The sequence below is a fragment of the Papaver somniferum genome, chromosome 5 (assembly GCF_003573695.1).
Source record: "Papaver somniferum cultivar HN1 chromosome 5, ASM357369v1, whole genome shotgun sequence".
NCBI classification, from domain to species: Eukaryota; Viridiplantae; Streptophyta; class Magnoliopsida; order Ranunculales; family Papaveraceae; genus Papaver; species Papaver somniferum.
The window spans coordinates 190,658,031-190,659,229 of NC_039362.1; the positions used below are offsets into that span (position 1 = coordinate 190,658,031).

At 38.9% G+C, this 1,199-nt stretch overlaps 1 pseudogene; it reads left to right on the forward strand.

Moving 5' to 3' along the window:
- The first annotated feature begins 662 nt into the window (after window positions 1-662).
- Window positions 663-762, forward strand: LOC113284852 (annotated as a pseudogene).
- Window positions 763-1,199: the final 437 nt, after the last annotated feature.

Below are 1,199 nucleotides of genomic sequence, written 5' to 3' on the forward strand. Positions count from 1 at the left end.
CCTGACTATTTTCTTGTCCTATCTGTTACTAGCTTGTAGACTCTGTTCTACGGATAACTGAAATTTTGCAGTTTGCTGAGTTAACAAGGCGAGAGATTCCTCTAAACTTAGGATTTTCTTATCTGACTGATTCTAAAACTGAGCTAGTCCTGAAGGATTCTTAGTATAGCCAAAACCTGGGGAGCATTAGAATTACTAAACTGATCTTGACTTGGCCCTTAGACCATGAAAGGTTCGGATGGTTTCTCCAACCAGGATTATAGGTTTCTGAATATGGGTCAATGTTTTGACGGTTATGAAATCTAGTGTTATTATAAAGAGCATTGGCTTGCTCTTCAATATTCTGGCCTTCCCAAAAAGGCTCCACTCTACCACTAGTCTGGCCCACTTCTAAGCTTCTAACCTTTTTGCTATAGCACAATTTTGGCATCTGATTCATAGCCTCCTTCTACCCTATTAACGTTTCCTGTACTTAAAAGAATTATTTTCTGGGTGCCCTACTATTTTCCCATTGCTTAGTTTTTTCGACGATTTCATTAAAAAATTCCATCGCCGCATCAACAGTTTGGTTTTCAAATCCACCAGTGCATAGAGACTCAACCATGGTCGTTGTGGAATAATCTAAACCCTCATAAAGGATCTGAACTAGCCTAACCTTTTCTAAACCATGATGAGGACACTGGGATAATAAATCATTGAACCTTTCCAAATACCTATATAAAGATTCTCCCTCTTGTTGTGAAAATGTGCATATTTGCGTCCTAATAGACGATGTTTTGTGCCTAGGGAAAAACTTATTGAAAAAGGCAGATGTAAGTTGTTCATATGTCTCAATTGACTCGGAGTCCAAACTATAGCCATGACTTGGCCTTATCTTTCAGGGAAAATGGGAATAACCTAAGTTTCAAAGCATCATCATCTAAGCCTCTAATTCTTAGAGTACTACAAATTTCCTCTTCACATTGAAGAGGTTTTTCCACGTTAATTTTGGTGTTGTGTGATGGGTACTATTCTCGTTGTGTTGCGCGTATTGTTGTTGTGCAGGTTCCATATTGTGCATAGTGTCCCGGATCGGTAATTCCCCCAACACCACGGTAGAGTTGAGAAGCCACATTCTCGTTCTCATCATCATTTACACCAAACCCGTCTAACTGATTGCAATTTCTAATAACCAGAATCCAAAGATCACAAATGTTTTC